The 19,163-nt window shown below is 43.8% G+C and overlaps 1 long non-coding RNA gene across 1 annotated transcript; it reads left to right on the top strand.

The window, feature by feature from the left end:
* The first annotated feature begins 4,429 nt into the window (after window positions 1-4,429).
* On the top strand, window positions 4,430-14,176 carry LOC111966961 (uncharacterized). The gene is made up of 5 exons (XR_002877697.3): window positions 4,430-4,978; window positions 5,484-5,588; window positions 8,612-8,695; window positions 8,851-13,907; window positions 14,029-14,176. It is a non-coding gene; the product is annotated as an uncharacterized lncRNA (long non-coding RNA).
* Window positions 14,177-19,163: the final 4,987 nt, after the last annotated feature.

Below are 19,163 nucleotides of genomic sequence, written 5' to 3' on the forward strand. Positions count from 1 at the left end.
AACCACTATGGAATGTCCGGTCAGAACAAGGGTCCGTATTGACCCTGTCCTGGGTCCAGATCTGGTCCGCGGTCCGCCAGTTAAGTATAGGGGGGGCTATACCATTCCACCAGAGGGTCTCCCACTTCCCATGTTTAGATCAGGCAGACAGGCAAGTAGACAGGTAAACAGACACACAGACAGACCGACAGACAGGCGGACATAAACCAAAATAGATTACATTCAGTCCAGTGAATCGGTAACATTGTTTGATTGTTTGGTTATTTCCATAAATCCCATTATGGCAATTACTGTACCTAAGACTGCAGAGACATGTGGCCCAGGTAAGCAGACTAATGCACAAACACATGTATATGAAAACGGGTAAAGTAGATTATCAGTGTCTAGAGACACACATGGGTATGAATTCTGAACATCAATTTATGAATTTACAACCAATAGGATGTTGCCTGATCACTTGTAAGTAGGGTTACAAAGCTACCGGTAATTTACCAGTGTTACCAGAATCTTCAGTAATTTGAGTAAATAACAGGTACTGTAATATATGACAACTTTGGTAATTCATACTTGAATAACTTTTAAAAAATGTATTAGTGTATAGTATTCATTTTTTGTATCTGTATATTTTGACCATGAGTTTCAAGTGGATAGATTATATGGTTCAAGATATAATAGCCTAATTAATGAAAAAAGCATCCAATCAATTTCATTTAACCAGGCAAGTCACTTAAGAACAAATTCTTATTTACAATGACTGCCTACCCCGGCCAAACCCTAACGACGCTGGGCCACCCCATGGGACTCCCAATCACGGCCGGTTGTGATACAGCCTGGAATCGAACCATGGTCTATAGTGACGTCTCTAGCACTGAGATGCAGTGCCTTAGACCGCTGCGCCACTCAGGAGCCCAATAATGGCATTCATGCTGAAACCCTTCTATTAAACACCAATGGTATTTATTAAGTTGATGGTTTATATTTAGGATAATGTTTTACAGCTTTATCATTATATTGTTTATTTTAAAACCATCTTATTTGATTATTGTGTATATATATGACATATGATGAGGCCACACAGAGCGCCAGAGAAAATTACAGACACCTGTGATAATCTGAAGTACCCAAATAGGCCTCTAGATGTCATCTGATAAAATTCCCCAAAAACCTTGAGCGTTACCAAAGTTCTGGTAGTTTACTAGTAAACTTGGAATGTTTCCTGTAAAATACCCCCCCTTTGCAACCCTACTTGCAAGACTCCTGAGAATCTCAGGAATGTGCAGAAACACATTATATATATTTTTGGCCCTCTAGGTAAACTTAATCTCTCTTGTGAGAGAGACAGTGCAGTCAATTAGTAGGGACTGTCTGCAGCACCTTCTTATGGTTGTCTTGGAGACAAGTACTGGACTGGTAAGTCCTGTTTCTATGTCCGCAATGGGAAGTCACCATGTCGACCGATGCTGAGACATTTTTTAGAATGTGCTGGAAGGCTCTACCCATGCTCCCCCAGCTCTGAGAGCACAGCTATGTGTAGTCTATCCAGGAAGACATGAAACACTGGATCAGCTGCAGCGCCAGCAGCAGTGCATGTCAAGAGTGCCTTGAATGTTTCTGGACATACTTTGAATTACTTAATCCTAGTGGTGTAAAGTAACTAATTAAAATTACTTTGAAGTACTACTGAAGTAGTTTTTTTCTGTACTTTACTTTACTGTTAATTTAGCACTTTTTCCTCCACTGCTCAATGCAAAGGACATGTTCCCAGAAACAAAACAAAGCCAAACAATATGACAGATTTATGCCTATAATAAAGTCATATTCTATAAATCAGATTCTGACAGATTGCAGTACAGTATAGTTTGACAATTGTGAGTAATGGTCTTTGTGGACGTCAGATCTTATAGAATCTTCTGGGTACAGTTAAGGGGAATTCATTGAAATAATCAATTATATGAACACCAGACATTATTAAAATCTCTGTGTTATGGTTGAAATTTCCTGCACCTATAAAGCCTGTTTATATTGGTCATAACACAATACATCCCTATCTGTGATGACGAAAGGGAGTTTGTGATATGGCATGATGACTTCTGCATTCTTACTGATTATCAACAAGTCCTTTGGAGGTTGACTCTGAGGCCTCATTAGCTATATGCAGGGCCACCAGGAGGCAGTCTCTGTTTGTGGGGGGAAAAAGAATGGGAAGTTGAGGCTAGACGCCCATCACGGTCTCTGCTCAGTCCAGTCACCGTTCAGCCACTTTCTCCCACCGTGATGGAGCTGACACCAGATGGAGGAGCCTTAAAGAGGTCTCAGGTAACTCAACAACTGTTGTAGACTTACAGCTGAATTGTTCACTTAGGGCTGAATGAGAGGATCTTGAGAGGGGGATTTGTGGGGGAGACAGACCAATAACACAAACACTTTAAGGCTTACTGAAATACTGGGCTGGTCAGTCGTCTCACTGACGTATTCTGTATTATGTAGAAGACTAATGTTGTCTGTCAACAGTTGGACACCCATATCTAAAATGTCAAATGTACTGTATCTTAACTACATTCTTATCAGCATTTCACAGCAATAATGGATCATATCCTGAAATATATTAGGATAGCCATACCCTCCCCACATTCTGATCAATATAATCAATATAAATCCATACTGGATATGTAGCTATTTAAAAAAAATAGTTGTGCCTTTGATCCTCTCAGGTTCTGAGGAACCCACTGAAGACCCTGGTGCCTGTCAACGCCAGCAGGAGCTGAGTGGTGGTTAAGCAGATGGAGCTCCTGGTCTTCTCCTGGCGGCAACGACAGCATGGGAGGGCTCTGCTGCCCCCCATGACCCACCCAGGCCATGCCACCAAACCATTCAGTGGTCCCCGCTGCAGCCCGGAGCCCCTGCCTCAGCTCAACGTGGGCTCGAACTCCCTGATACCCTTTTACACAGTGGCGAAGCCCACCTGCGGCTACCGCTTCTCCAGGGAGACGGACCACAAGCACCGGCACATCGGCATCCCTGCCAGCAACCCAGTCATGTGGAGGAGCTGCTATGCATTGGCCTCACAATAAACATGCAGTATAGCCTAAAGCTGCCCTGTATAGACTAACAAAGTTAAACGTTTATATCATGAGTGATAAGAATATTAATTGTTATAACTGATATTAAAATGTGGCATACAAGACCTTATACAACCCCTTGATGCTCTGTCATTGTGACATTTGGGCAGTGTGTTTAAATAGCCTGGTCTCCTAGACTAGTAAACATAAAACCATTATGTTACATTTGGTATGGTTACATTAAACAGATGGTTACTTAATTTTAATTCAAAAATTCAAGTAGGGTTGTTGGTCGGGGTGGATGAGTGGGCATATAACACGAATGTCTAGCAACCCAAAGGTTGTGAGTTTGGACAACTTTAGAATTTAGTACTTTTTAGCTGCTTCCCCTAACGTTAACCCTAAGTCCTAGCCTAGCTAACGTTAGCCATCTAGCTAACGTTACCTACCTGGCTAAAATTCGTAACATATTGTACGTTTTGCAAATTCGTAATATATATTACGAATTGTTATTTGTAACATATCATACGAAATTGGTGATGTACATCTGTAAATCTAAAAATGTGTGCATACTATATGGAACGTAACATTTTATGGTGTGTCTCAGATTTACTTACAGAATAATACGAAATCCTCTGAGACCAGGTTGGTCGAAACAGATCTCATTTGGCAGTTCCCACATTCCCATTCCCAAAAGGCCTTTTCACACTGCATTGTTCTTATCCCCAGGCTATCTTAGCCCCAGGCTAAGACTGGCCCTGGGGTAGCTTATCCTCTGTTTACACAGGCATTTGTTTTGTCACACAACACAATGCCACGAATGTCTCAAGTTTTGAGGGAGCATGCAATTGGCATGCTGACTGCAGCAATGTCCACTAGAGCTGTTGCCAGAGAATTTCATGTTAATTTCTGTACCATAAGCCGCCTCCAAAGTAGTTTTAGAGAATTTTGCAATACGTCCAAACCGGCCTCACAACCGCAGACCACATGTAACCACGCTAGCCCGGACCTCCGGATCTGGCAACAGCGGGATCATCTGAGTCCAGCCATCGGACAACTGATGAAAATGTGGATTTTCACAACTAAAGAATTTCTGCACAAACTGTCAGAAACCGTATCAGAGAAGCTCATCTGCATGCTCGTTGTCATCACCAGGATCTGCTCACCTTCGATGGCCAGTGGCCACTGGCACACTGAAGAAGTGTTCTCTTCACTGATGAATCCCGCAAGGATCTGTACACAATTCCTGTAAGCTGAAAATGTCCCAGTTCTTCCATGGCCTGCATACTCACCAGACATGTCACCCATTGAGCATGTTTGGGATGCTCTGGATTGACGTGTACGACAGCGCGTTTCAGTTCCCGCCAACATCCAGAGGCTTTTTTTCACGCCCCCAATAGAAAACGTCCTCCCACGCCAAGGGGTGTATGACGATATCCGGTTGTCGTCTGTAGTCTCGAAATTCGAACATCGAGTTTACCCAGTCACTGCTCAATTTGCCATGAGTGATGTGGCTAATATCGTTTACGAACATTCCCAGATGAAGAGATCTAAACTTGATAAGGATACAAGTTCTTCCACAAACAATATATATTCAACTATCAATGTAAGTTAGTACTTGAAGCGACCAGTTGAGCTAACTAGCCAACTTAGCTAGCAAGCTAACAGTAGCTAAGACATTACCAAATTGGTTAGAGCTAACGTTACTTATTAGAGGGCTTGCTTTTGCATCACAAATCACCTAGCAACTGCATCAGACGCCATGTTGGAAGACCAAAGTCAGTCTGTTGGAAGCCCTTCAACTGTTCACATGGCTGGCAGGGTTTTGCTAACACTGGAAAATGTGGAAACATTTACCATTATAGTAATTCATTTTTCTAAGGACCCAGAAAACGGAGGCAGTGGGAGAACCTATTCTAGTAAGTAAATATATTTAGAAAATTATTTAAAAAAAAATGTATTATTAACTAGCTAGCTTGCTAGCTATACAGAAACTTAGTGTGCTGCCTCAGGCTAACTAAAATTAGCTGCTATGTAATGTTCGTCTAGTTAGCTAACCTTACACACTGTATAGTTAATTAAATATCACCAGCTTGCTAACTTCATATTATCTAGTTAGCCAGCTATCTTGAGTATTTATCGTTGTAACTCTAAATGCATTTGTGGCTAGATACCTAGCTAACAGTAACAGCCAATGGAAGAGGGTGAAAGGATTCGCTAGCAGTTCCAGGTGTCGGAGAAGGGAGAGTAGGCTACTCTGGATAGGGCAGGTACCTTTGTGGGAGGACATTTTGAAAATATTCTCCAGTTACAGTCCCTAGCGAGAAAAACTATAAGGACAGAGATATATAGCAACATAATATTCCGTGTTTTCTAAGTAGAGTATAATGTAGCCTGTTTCTTTGTGATGTTTTCTGTCCTCAGATACAGAGAGATGTAAAACCCTGTCTGCAGATGAAGAGGTCCCAATGACTGTCCCGAGAGAATAAGGGTACATCCTTGTATACCATGGATTATAAGTGTACCTGTGTAAGCATATTTTGTGAACAAAAATACAGTTTAAAAGTCACACACAATGTATAAACCTATTACAACTGGAGCAGGCCAACCCTGTAAAAACAATACCAGTAGACAATGTATTTGGGGCAAATTAATATACTGGATTTTGTACATGCCTTGTGCTGACATGAAATAGTTCAGTGCAAATCCAACCCTTGTAATCTAGGTGGTGAAATATCTGGAAGCAGGAAATTATGGGATCATTATCTTAAAACATAAACGCAACTACTACCACCAAGTTCAATGTCAGATACATTTCTACCAGGTCTGAGTGGCACTTGGCGGTGATAATGAAGATGGTTTGCCTAAGACTACCACAACAATTACATTGTCTATGCTAAATGTGTTTAAATTGTAAAATAAATAAAATAGTTGGGCTATGAAAACTACTTTTTATTCAATGAGGATAGGCAAAGCAGAGATTACAACATACTTTTAATTTCACCCATACAACAATATAGCCAATTTACAGTACAGTATGTTTACCATATCATAAACAATAGTTGTTCACACGTTCCAAATTACATTTTATATATACGGTTTAAGAGGGCACCTTTGTCATGACGACAAGGTGCTGCACTCAAATGGCACAACATAATCATTCAGATAGTCCAAAGCACAGCATATGACAACCATCTTGTAAAACTGAGGGATGCCTCCTTTTCATTTCTGGAAAAGGATGAAGTAGTAGAAGTAGAAGCTGATGCTTCTGTAGCATTGCTCATTTTCACAGTGGGATTCCAGTCGACATGGGTGTCTTGATAGGTCAGCTGGTGAACCTACAGTAGTACATAAACAAATGAAAAGCACTCCTGATGTTAAATATCACTTCTTCAGGTCACCTGTACCATCAGGGCACTTAAGTGTTTGGTTGTGTTTAATTAATTCAGGTGTTTTAGTGTCATATAAAGATGAAATCTATTGTTGGGCTGGAACAACCAATAGTCAACACAGCAGGTTGTCCTATCCCATTGAGGCCTTTGTCCTATGTCCATATATTTTCCCTCTTATGAATAAAATGTTCAACAAATTCTCATTTGGTTATTATGTGAATATATGATAACCACTGGAGTTTTTTGGACAATAATGTCCTCCAGGCTGTATGGATGTCATATTGTACAATTTGCGTCTCCCATTTTCATGGTCATGGCTAGAAGGGATCCAGCTTTTGTCAAATTAAGTAATATTTGACATTTCGTAGCAGTAGAATTTACACAGCAGGTTAGGAGAATTAACTTTGCTGGTTAGGAGAATTAGGTTCGGAAAAGGGTTAGGGTTAGCTAAAATGCACCCCCAGAAAGACTTTTGATCTTAATTTAACACAAACTGGATCCCTTCTAGCCAGGTCCACTTTTCAGCCTAGATTGGTTGCGTTCAAGGGAAGGTTGTTTTTATTGATCTGTTGTCAGTGTCAGTAGAGTAGGCCTAGGCTACTATCGTATTAAAAGAAAGCATCTGTTAATGTCTCCGGTCATATAAAGTGTAGTAGATTTGCATTAAATGTTTATCAAAGGCCACATTTTTCCTGTGCAAAGCAAAGAAACATCCCTGATATAGCTTATGCCATTACGTGCTTATTAATAGCCTAAACTATCACTATCCAATGTACTCATCACATTAGGAATAGTAGCCTTACATTTGTCTGCACATGCGATGATAGGCATGCAATCCATTTCTATGGTAAAAAATATATATAATCTCGTGACACATGCAAATGTTGGTTAATTTACTGTTGTCAACACCTGGTTAGCATAACAGCTAAACTCAAACTCGATCAGACTTGACTTACCAGTGATGAAATGATCGTAGCAGACCCTGTACTGACAGCTGTCTGGGTTCAGGTCTTGACTGGCAAACTTGTTTCTTCTTCTTTTCTGACAGTTCTTGAGTCTTCTCATATCACCTATGGTGTTTCATGATTGGGGGGAATCTGTAAACATATTTTTACCCCGTTGTCTTTCCTGCCTTGTTAGAGCAGCCAAATACTCCACGGAAAATGACCGATAGATAGAATTAAAACAATTTTGCTGTTATCGTGTAGTTTTGGGGTATCCACACGGCTGTATTTGTCAGAAGAATTAATGCAACATGGCCACCAGGAGGCGTCATACGTCAACTGCAAGGCCTCTATATTTGTCACACTTATTAGCTAGCTAACTGATTAACGTTAACTATTTGTCCAGCCACTGTAATCTATTATTTGTTTCTAGCTAGACAAATCTCAGTAACGTTAAGAGTAGCAATGGTAACTTACTAGTATACATCAATTGATTGTCAACATTCTTCTTTCTTGCTCTGTTCTTGTTAATGTGCAGTGTCAAACATAGTAGACCAGGAGGCAGTGGTAGTAAGGGCAAGGTGTCACAGGTCAATGAGGAAGAATGAGGAGCCCCATTATAAACAGTAGTGCTTAGTGTTGCTGCGGATGCAGTTTACCTGTATTTTGTTCATATGTTCAAAATAATCAAACTCGTGTCAGTTCTCATGTCCCTGGACATGCAGTAGGCCTAGTTACTTTGTTATTACTGATCTGAAGCTGGATAACATTAAAATGTAGTATAGTAAACTTTTATTACAGTTGGTCAGTTCCGTTTTAATGTGAGAATTGAAGAGAAGGAACCATGACCTTGCTGCTGCAGATGTCATACACTGTTCTTGAACAACTATGTGATACATTTTTTTCACTACATTGCAAGCACCCAAGGAACCCGTCATCGTAAACCACTTCTGTTCATGTGCAGCTGGGAGAGCTTTGTGCAATCTGGTGCCTCTACTCTTCCAGACTGCACAATACACCACAATGGGGTTGAAGACCGTGCCGCCACCATTGCCTTGCACAGGGGTACTGCAGTCGTGGCACAGGCCAAGTTTTGAAATTGAGATCATTTTTCATATTGTCATAGAGAAGACACATTTAGCATTTTTGTAAACTCATATTACTGCACGTCATTCTACATTCATCCTGAATCTTTCTTTATATTTTTTTTGACCAGAGCCCACTGATGAAATGCTTGTGAGGAAGCCAAGGACATCAGGCAGGAGTGGCATAAAATCCACTCTTTACCAAGCAATCCCTGGTGAGTTACAATTGTCTTTAAACAAGTTGGCATCCCCAGGCTGTCCCCATTACGCTCACACGTTGCCTTCACTCGTGTTTAAATTTATTGAGCTAAAGTTTTACAATCTTGGCTAACATTCATTTCTTGTCTATGCTTATTTTTTTGTGTTTCAGGGACCCTTCCTGACATGACAGTGCTGTCTGCTGGACCAAGTTTGAGGAGCATGAGACCACAGCCTGCCATTGCCAAGGTGTTGCATGGATTGGAAGAAATGACTCTGGTTGACTCTCTAAATTTGGTCCAGTGCTGTCATGTCAGTGTCCCCTTACTGTCACCAGAGATTCTAAAGCATTCAATTGCTCCTGCTTTCCCCCAACTCCCAGTAAAAGAAACGGTAATTTAAACTTTGTCCCTACTTGCACTCAGTTTTACCACATGGAGAGCTTAAAGGTGTCACCATCATTGTCATCTGCTATTGAGAATGGCACAGTCGAGCAGTGTGCCCGTCCACTATGGAAGAAATTATGAAACCACGTGTGACTGCTACCCGGTTTAGTGAGGCATGCCACGTGCGTGGGCTGTCATCTCGCCATGGCCTAGCCATGAGAATGCTTAAAGGTGAGCGGCAAAACGAAACTATGAGAAAGGGGCTTGAGCCAGAGGTTCTATAGAACTACTCTGAATTGTTTAATGTCTCGGTCAAACCTCGTGGTTTCGTTGTGAACCCAGATGCACCCCATCTTGGGGCATGCCCTGATGGGAAAGTTTATGACCCTTCTGCAGCACCACCCTTCGGGCTTGCCGAGATCAAGTGCCCTGATGTTGAGTGTAACTGATGCGAAGCACATTAACTTTGTCAATGGCCCGGCCAAGCTCAATCACAGCCACAAATATCACTGGCAAGTCCAGGGCCAACTGGCTGTAACCAGTTTAGATTGATGCGACTTTGTTACAAGCACTAGAAGTGATATTACAGTAGAGAGAGTTGAGAGATGATGCTTTGATAGCAGAGATGAGAGAAACTTTACTACTTCTACACCTACATGGATGTGTACTTTAAGATGTAGTGTAGCAGGTGAGCCAATCCCACTTGGCAGGCCACTGTAACATTGTTGCCCAAGGCAATGTACATGTAATGTATTTAACTAATCAAAATTGTATGTAGAGTAAATTGTTTTAATTAATTAATTGTGTGATGTTGTTTGTCTATCCCGTGTGGCTCAGTTGGTTGAACATGACATTTGCAATGCTAGGATTGTGGGTTTGATTCCCACAGGGGACCAGTACGACGTGAAAGTACGGAAATGTATGCACTCACTACTGGAAGTCACTCTGGATAAGAGCATCTGCTAAATGACTCAAATGTAAATGTAAGCAACATTGCAATAGAATAAATTAAAATCTTCAAATTTAAGAAAGGATGTTCTCTAATAGATTAATGCATTATGCAAACAATAAATCCCAAAACACCCATCTTATTCATAAAAAAGATTTATCAATACATATCCAATATACAAATTATCCCAAATTCATATCTTGTCTAATAGATCAATTTATAATAATCACACAAAAAAACATATGTACACGTAGGTATAAAGCCGTTATTTATAATGACCTAATTAATTGAACTTAAATCAATCATTGATTTGTATTGTGCCTTGCCTTGCTTGATCATGTTTTCACACTTGCTTATCACCCTTGAGATCCAGAGGGCCCTGGTAGTTCATTAAGCAGCCGTTCGTCCACAGTTGATTGACAGAGCCTGCCAGAATGATTGGGAGAATCATGTCCCAGATATGGTACCTCTTCACCCTCCTAATGGCTCTTTCCACTAGCACTCCCAGACGTGAAATGGCTTGCGTTCACTCGGTGTCCTTCCATGTTAGCAGTTGCTCTTTTGATTGAGGGAAGGATGAGTGTTGCCCCCACATCTGACAGCATCCTATCTATGATGTACCCCTTGTCTGCCGTGCATCCATCACCAGGCTCAAACAGCTTGAGGATTCCAGAGAGACACGTGATCTCCTGATCAGAGATGGATCCAGTGAAAAGCTTGGTGCAATCCAAATCAGGCCCTTAATGAAGGTGGTGTGGTTTTTGTAAGATGAAAAAGTCTCCGACTGTAATGTCAGAGAGGAGAGGTTGGCACATCTCAGCTCTGGGCAGTCCATGATAACTCTGACCTCTGAACAGAACACCTTGAACTTGTCAGGCATGGTAGCCTGCACCTGCTTCCTGGACACAGAGCCCAAGACAAGATATAGGTAGTTGGTCCAGGTTATTTTAACGTAGCTCACTGTAGGGACACACACCAAAGATGTACGCCAACACCTTCTCCTTCAGCCCAGCTGCTACTCGACAGCAGTAAAGAAAAAACTTGTCAATGAGTGGGAGCTTTCTGTTGGGGCTTGGTGTTGCACTTCCCATTCCAGCCTTCTGGGCCTAGATTAACCTGYAGGCAGAGGGGGCAATGGACTCCCAGAACACCATCAAGACCTCTGAGTGGAACCGGGTATAGAACCTGACGTCCTCATTGGGTGCACAGAATCTTTGGAGCTGGTGATGGTGAACAGAGAGCTGTTGGACTTGGGGCTCTAGCTCCTTGATTCAGTCCAGTGCAGCATCCAACACACCTATAGAAAAGAAAGGGGTAATTTATGTGGCAAAATTGTGCTATTATTCAGTTTGATTCTCAGTATCATGACACAGTAAACAATCTCTTACTTAGTTTAGGTCTCAGGACATATGTAATCAATCAAGTATGTTATGGTAGTGCTAAGAAATGTTGGTTCAAGGAACTAACGGGAGGGTGGCTTAAGTTGGAGAGCAGAGTGGGAAAACAGAGAGCATGCAAGCTGGCTAGCGAGTTAATAGTTTTGTTATTGTTATTTCAAAAGCTGATTACAGGTAATGCAATACCTGAACTATAGCAACGGTTTTCAAAACTACAACTTGAAGGATATTGTCTACAATCCACTTTGAGAGAGGCTTTCCCTGTATCTCCAAAGCACACAAACAGCTGATCAGAGTAATGGATCACCTGAGTCTGCTCCACGTACTCGTTTAGGGATCTCACAGGACACAGAGTGCGTACATCAACATGAGCCCCAGAAGGCATGGAGGTGGATAAGGCTGTTGGCACCATTTCCCTGTTCGCAGGACCTTTGGTAGGAAGGCGGGATTAGGCCGCAGGGTAATGCTCGCCTTACCCGGCCCTAAATGATAACATTCATTACTAACAGGCAAAGCATGGAGCTCGCCAACCCTCTTGGTAGAGGCGATGGCCACCAGAAACGCTGTCTTAAGAGAGAGATGTTTCAAGTCTATTGGTTGGAAGGGAGGTCTGGATAGTACTCCAAGAACCAGATTCAAATCACATTTGGGAACTGAGGGTGCTCTTGAGGGGTGTAATCAACGGACTCCCTTAAGAAACCCGGCCATGAGTGGGTGGCTGCCAAGCGGCCCATCCTGCTCTTCATCATGACATGCTGAAATGGCTGCTACATATACCTTATGTATATGCAGCCCTGCCAGTATCGAACAAAGACCTAAAGAACTGGAACAAAGATCTTATGCCGCAAGATTCTGGTGCAACCCCCTGCTCCGCACACCGCTGGCAGAACACGTCACCTCGTGTCATAGGTTGACGTGGTGGAGGGGGCTCTGGCACTCTGTAAGATGTTAACAACAGAGGGCTTAAGATCTAAACTAGACCATTTTCGCTGTTCAGCAGCCAGGCCCACAGCTGCAGGCGGAGGGATTCGGATGCCACAATGTGCCCTCCGCCTGTGACAATAGGCCCGGCCTCCGAGGTAGTTCCAATGCTGTTCCCGCTAGGAGTGACAGTATTGTGCTGATCTTGTGGCGTCTCGGCCATCTCGGGGCAATCAGAAGGACCATGTGGCTCGCTTCCCTGATTCTGTCCAAAGTTGCTGGAATCAGCGGGATCAGGGGGGAAGGCATATAGCCTCTTTCTCAGCCACTCGTGGGCAAAGGCTTCTAGACTGAGTGGTCCGGGGGGGGTTGGATATCAAGAACCAGAGGGGGCACTGTGGGTTCCTCTCTGAGCCAAACAGATCCACCTCCGCATCCCCAAAGATTCCCCACATGCAACTCACTATTCTGGGATGTAGTCGCCACTCCCCTTCCGGAGGGCCTTCCTTGGACAGTATGTCCACCGTAATGTGTTCAGAATCCCTGGGAGGTGTACAACTCTTAGTGAGGCCAGATTCTGTAGACACAACAGAAGGGTATGTGCCATCTGGTGGAGGTGGATGGAACCCAGAACCCCTTGGTGGTTTATGTACTCTACCACTGTGGTGCTGTCTGTCTGATCCAGCACAATGTTTGTCCCCCAGTTGTGGGAGAAAGTTGAACAGAGTTTGTTGAACTGATCTCAACTCCAGCATGTTAATGTGGAGTTTGGACCAGCTGGGGCTCCATGTCCCACTGGCCGCCCTCCCCCACAATACTGCTCCCCAGCCTGTCAAGGAGGCGTCTGTTTGAACCAGTTCCCTCCGATGGACTCTGCCCAGGTATATCCCACCTGAAAGGAAATCCAGGGATCACCATCTTGCCAATGCTTGAGTACATTCCTTGGACACATACAGGTGACAATACCTGTGTTCTATGGATATCAGAAWATATTAGGGAAAATCCATTCACAATCCCCAAAAATGTATGGATGTAAGGAGCCACACTCAACTGACACATTGAGTATGTTGACATGCACACAAATAATTTGATATTAAACTGATTATGGCAATAGGCAGATTTTGCAATAGTCATGTCAACACCTTACTCTGCTGATCTTAATCGGCGTAAGATAAAAATTGAAGTAAGCATAGGCCGATTAAAACAGCTGGTTTTCTGAGCAATCTTCAGAATTATTAGAACATGTAAACACCTTAATCGGCGTTCTAGCGGTGCATTTGATCTGCACATGTGCMAGCACCAGCCGAGCAAGCCTCCGTCTTTAGCACAACTATTTTAACTAGACTAGAGTATATTATATAATGTTAAAGACATACATGTTGCCATATACAGTACATATGAACCTGTTAGCCATTGATAAATGTTTTGGAGCCTTTTTGTAAAAAGGTGTTTAATTTTTTTGTGAGTATCCTGCTTCCATACTAGTCCATCCGTGCCATCAATGAAGTAAAGTATGAGAAGTCAGCCGAGGACTTTACCAACATGGTGTTTGACAAGATCGACATCAATGGAGATGGTAAGATTCCTCGCCTCAATGTACAGGTTCCACATTGTATTAGTGCCACAGTGTTTACTTTTCATGACTTTCATGTAGATATGGTCTATGTGCCTATCAATAAGGTGTGTGTGTCTGTCAGGTGAGCTGTCCCTGGAGGAGTTCATGGAGGCATCCAGACTTATGTCAAGTATTAACGAGAGAGAGAGATGTTTATTTATTTTCCCTTTTGTACTTTAACTATTTGCATATCATTACAACACTGTATATATATATWTWTTTWTTTATTTTACCTTTATTTAACCAGGTAGGCTAGTTGAGAACAAGTTCTCATTTGCAACTGCGACCTGGCCAAGATAAAGCATAGCAGTGTGAACAGACAACAACACAGAGTTACACATGGAGTAAACAATAAACAAGTCAATAACATGGTAGAAAAAAAGAGAATCTATATACAATGTGTGCAAAAGGCATGAGGAGGTAGGCAATAAATCAGATAATTACAATTTAGCAGATTAACACTGGAGTGGTAAATCATCAGATGGTCATGTGCAAGTAGAGATACTGGTGTGCAAAAAAAGCAGAAAAGGAAATAAAAGCAGTATGGGGGGGGTGAGGTAGGTAATGGGTGGGCTATATCGATGGACTATGTACAGCTGCAGCGATCGGTTAGCTGCTCGGATAGCAGATGTTTAAAGTTGTTGAGGGAGATAAAAGTCTCCAACTTCAGAGATTTTTGCAATTCGTTCCAGTCGCAGGCAGCAGAGAACTGGAAGGAAAGGCGTCCAAATGAGGTTTTGGCTTTAGGGATGATCAGTGAGATACACCTGCTAGAGCGCGTGCTACGGGTGGGTGTAGCCATCGTGACCAGTGAACTGAGATAAGGCGGCACTTTACCTAGCATAGCTTGTAGATGACCTGGAGCCAGTGGGTCTGACGGCGAACATGTAGCGAGGGCCAGCCGACAAGGGCATACAGGTCGCAGTGGTGGGTCGAATAAGGTGCTTTAGTAACAAAACGGATGGCATGTGATAAACTGCATCCAGTTTGCTGAGTAGAGTATTGGAAGCCATTTTGTAGATGACATCGCCGAAGTCGAGGATCGGTAGGATAGTCAGTTTCACTAGGGTAAGTTTGGCGGCGTGAGTGAAGGAGGCTCTGTTGCGAAATAGAAAGCCGACTCTAGATCTGATTTTGGATTGGAGATGTGTGATATGAGTCTGGAAGGAGAGTTTGCAGTCTAGCCAGACACCTAGGTACTTATAGATGTCCACATATTCTAGGTCAGAACCGTCAGGGTGGTGATGCAAGGTGGCGTGCGGGTGCAGGCAGCGAACGGTTGAAGAGCATGCATTTGGTTTTACTAGCGTTTAGAGCAGTTGGAGGCCACGGAAGGAGTGTTGAATGGCATTGAAGCTCGTTTGGAGGTTGGTTATCACAGTGTCCAAAGAAGGGCCAGAAGTATACAGAATGGTGTCGTCTGCGTAGAGGTGGATCAGGGAATCGCCCGCAGCAAGAGCAACATCATTGATATATACAGAGAAAAGAGTCGGCCCGAGATTGAACCCTGTGGTACCCCCATAGAGACTGCCAGAGACCGGACAGCATGCCTTCCAATTTGACGCACTGAACTCTGTCTGCAAAGTAGTTGGTGAACCAGGCAAGGCAGTCATTAGAAAAACCGAGGCTACTGAGTCTGCCGATAAGAATATGGTGATTGACAGAGTCGAAAGCCTTGGCCAGGTCGATGAAGACGGCAGCACAGTACTGTCTTTTTATCGATGCGGTTATGATATCATTTAGTACCTTGAGCGTGGCTGAAGTGCACCCGTGACCGGCTCGGAAACCGGATTGCACAGCGGAGAAGGTACGGTGGGATTCGAGATGGTCAGTGATCTGTTTGTTGACTTGGCTTTCGAAGACCTTAGATGGCAGGGCAGGATGGATATAGGTCTGTAACAGTTTGGGTCCAGGGTGTTTCCCCTTTGAAGAGGGGGATGACCGCGGCAGCTTTCCAATCCTTGAGGATCTCAGATGATACGAAGGAGAGGTTGAACAGGCTGGTAATAGGGGGTGCGACAATGGCGGCGGACAGTTTCAGAAATAGGGGGTCCAGATTGTCAAGCCCAGCTGATTTGTATGGGTCCAGGTTTTCCAGCTCTTTCAGAACATCTGCTATCTGGATTTGGGTAAAGGAGAACTGCGGAGGCTTGGGCGAGTAGCAGCGGGGGGGGGGGTGGGGGGGCTGTTGGCCAAGGTTGGAGTCGCCAGGAGGAAGGCATGGCCAGCCATTGAGAAATGCTTGTTGAAGTCTTCGATCATCACGGATTTATCGGTGGTGACCGTGTTACCTAGCCTCAGTCAGTGGGAGCTGGGAGGAGGTGCTCTTGTTCTCCATGGACTTTACAGTATCCAGAACTTTTTGGAGTTAGAGCTACAGGATGCAAATTTCTGCTTGAAAAAGCTGGCCTTTGCTTTCCTGACTGACTGCGTGTATTGGTTCCTGACTTCCCTGAACAGTTGCATATCGCGTGGGCTCTTCGATGCTATTGCAGTTCGCCACAGGATGTTTTTGTGCTGGTCGAGGGAGTCAGGTCTGGAGTGAACCAAGGGCTATATCTGTTCTTAGTTTGCATTTTTTGAACGGAGCATGCTTGTCTAATATGGTGAGGAAGTAACTTTTAAAGAATGACCAGGCATCCTCAACTGACGGGATGAGGTCAATATCCATCCAGGGTACCCGGGCCAGGTCGATTAGAAAGGCCTGCTCGCAGAAGTGTTTTAGGGAGCGTTTGATAGTGATGAGGGGTGGTCGTTTGACCGCGGACCGCAGCGGATACAGGCAATGAGCAGTGATCGCTGAGATCTTGATTGAGACAGCAGCGGTGTATTTGGAGGGCAGGTTGGTCAGGAATATGTCTATTAGGGTGCCCATGCTGACGGATTAGGGTTGTACCTGGTAGGTTCCTTGATGATTTGTGTGAGATTGAGGGCATCTAGCTTAGATTGTAGGACTGCGGGGGTGTTAAGCATATCCAGTTTAGGTCACCTAACAGAACAAACTCTGAAGCTAGATGGGGAGCGATCAATTCACAGATGGTGTCCAGGGACAGCTGGGAGCTGAGGGGGGTCGGTAGCAGGCGGCAACAGTGAGAGACTTATTTCTGGAGAGATTAATTTTTAAATAGAAGTCGAACGTTTGGGCATAGACCTGGAAAGTATGAAAGAACTTTGCAGGCTATCTCTGCAGTAGATTGCAACTCCTCCCCCTTTGGCAGTTCTATCTTGACGGAAGTGTTATAGTTGGGTATGGAAATCTCAGAATTTTTGGTGGCCTTCCTAAGCCAGGATCAGACACGGCAAGGACATCAGGGTTGGCAGAGTGTGCTAAAGCGGTGAGTAAGACAAACTTAGGGAGGAGGCTTCTGATGTTGACATGCATGAGGCCAAGGCTTTTTCGATCACAGAAGTCAACAAATGAGGGTGTGGGGAACATGCAGGGCCTGGGTTAACCTCCACATCACCCGAGGAACAGAGGAGTAGTAGGATGAGGGTGCGGCTAAAGGCTATCAAAACTGGTCGCCTAGAGCGTTGGAGACAAGGAATAAAAGGAGCAGATTTATGGCCGTGGTAAGATAGATTCTGGGCATAATGTGCAGACGGGTATGGTGGGGCACGGGTACAGCGGAGGCAAGCCCAGGCACTGGGTGATGATAAGAGAGGTTGTATCTCGGACATGCTGGTCTCAATGGGTGAGGTCACCGCATGTGTGGGAGTGGGACGAAGGGGGTATCAGAGGTACGGAGATGGGAACTACGGGGTCCATTGCAAACCAAAACAATGATAACTATGATAATAGCCTGAACAACAGTATAACAGAGGATATTGATATTTGGCAGAGACATACAGTAAGGCATAAAGTGATTGCAGGTCTTTATTGGGAGGCTAGCTAAACAACAGGTGAGATAACAGCAGCTAGTCAGCTAACACAGCAACAGCAGGTAAAAATGGCGACGACTAGGCAGAGAGGGTCGGATTAACTACACACAGAGCCTGAGTTAAAACACAGAGCGACAGATAAAACACAAGTAAACAGAATGGAGTACCGTAAATTAATGGACAGTCCGGTAGGCATCAGCTATGTAGCCAGGTGATCATAGTGTCCAGGGGGCGCCGTAGATGGAGCAGGGAAGTCGCGCTAAGCTAGCACGCGGTGTTTAGTTAGTAGCCGGGGGGGTGAGTCTGCTCAGACGAAGGGGGTCTGCTCAGACGGAGGCCGGTTGAGGGTACAGGCGGATGGGGTAATCGTCTGCAGACCAGATGTGGTCGTGTCGACAGAGAATCCAGGCCGGATGGCGAGAGAGGGTTGTGATTGTAGAATTGTGTTTGCTAACTGATGCTAGCTTCGTAGCAGTGGCACTAGCTGTGCTAGCTGCGTTAGCTGCAGGCTAGCTGGAGGATCAGAAGTAGTGGCTCAGGGATTACGGCAGGAATCCGGCGTTGTTGTCGAGAGACAGTCCGATGCTGTTAAATTGGTGAGTAATATCCAGGCTAATAACAGGGCTGGTGTCTGTGCGAAGTAAAAGCTGCTAGCATCGTAAAATGGCTAAGTAGCTTGTAGCTGGTAGCTTGTAGCTGGTTAGCTACTGGGGGTTCTTGAATGTGTTCCACAGTTCCAACGGTAAAAGCTGCTAGCATCGGTTAAAAATGGCTAAGTAGCTTGTAGCTGGTAGCTTGTAGCTGGTTAGCTACTGGGGGTTCGTGAATGTGTTCCAAAGATAAAAAATGATAGCGATTCCGTACCACATTGGGTGAGGTAGGTTACCGGAAGGTATAATCMAATTGAAAATCGAAAAGAGATAGAAAAAAAATAATAAATATATACAAGAAGTACGAAAAAATACAATGTGCACGAGAGCACTAAAAAATACACGTCTACACTGCTACGCCATCTTGGAGCGTCAATATAGACATACTATGACATTTTAAATGTCTTTATTCTTTTGGAACTTTTGTAAGTGTAATGTTTACTGTACATTTTTTATTGTTTATTTCACTTGCTTTGGAAATGTAGACATATGTTTCCCATGCCAATAAAGCTCTTTAATTGAATTGAGAGAGAGGATCCATTGATTAGACAAAGATCACCTACAGCAAGTAAAGCAACGCATTAGGGGTCTGGCTCTTTCTGTAGGCCTTCTTGCAATGTTGAAAACTTGGCCCAGAGAGAGCGAGGGATAACCAAAATGTATACCAATCATATTAGTATATTTGAAC

This window comes from Salvelinus sp. IW2-2015, linkage group LG1 (assembly GCF_002910315.2).
Source record: "Salvelinus sp. IW2-2015 linkage group LG1, ASM291031v2, whole genome shotgun sequence".
In the NCBI taxonomy this organism is placed as follows: Eukaryota; Metazoa; Chordata; class Actinopteri; order Salmoniformes; family Salmonidae; genus Salvelinus; species Salvelinus sp. IW2-2015.